The sequence below is a fragment of the Lottia gigantea genome (genome assembly GCF_000327385.1).
Source record: "Lottia gigantea unplaced genomic scaffold LOTGIsca_170, whole genome shotgun sequence".
NCBI lineage: Eukaryota > Metazoa > Mollusca > Gastropoda > Lottiidae > Lottia > Lottia gigantea.
Genome location: NW_008708134.1, coordinates 272,023 through 272,602, shown reverse-complemented (window position 1 = coordinate 272,602; position 580 = coordinate 272,023).

Genomic DNA, 580 nt, shown 5'->3' with positions numbered 1-580 from the left:
ATCTTCTTTATTTGACTCCAAATCATTTAAATCGGATGAGCCATTATGTCCGAATAAAAATCGAATCATTTCAGAAAAATCAAAATGGCGGCCAAAGTTTCACGTCTGTTCCGGATTTTTTTTTCTTCGTTTTTTTGTCATAACTTTGTCTACCTATCAGCATAAAATTTTTTGTCCTATACAAATTACACCGGAAGATATTCAACTGGAAGTGAACATCGATTTCCTGTTTAAACCGGAAGTGAAATTGAAAATTTGACTGTACCATTTTGTTTACTTTCTTAAACTGTCTTGGCTCAATTTTTTTCAGATTAATCAGACAAAAAGCAAAAAAAATGAAAAAAATGCAAAATTTGGCAAAAAAATGTCTGCGACAAATTTTCGAATTTTGAAATTTTGAAACTGCTATTCTTTCAGATTTTAACAGTAGATTCCAAAAATGCAAACCCAAAGAAAATCGACCGAAAAATACGACTTCTAGAGCCGATTATCTATTCTTGCACATATTGAACTGTGGCACTTCCGGTTTTGCAAAAAAGATCCAAAATATATTTATGCACATCGTCGCCTATATCTAAGG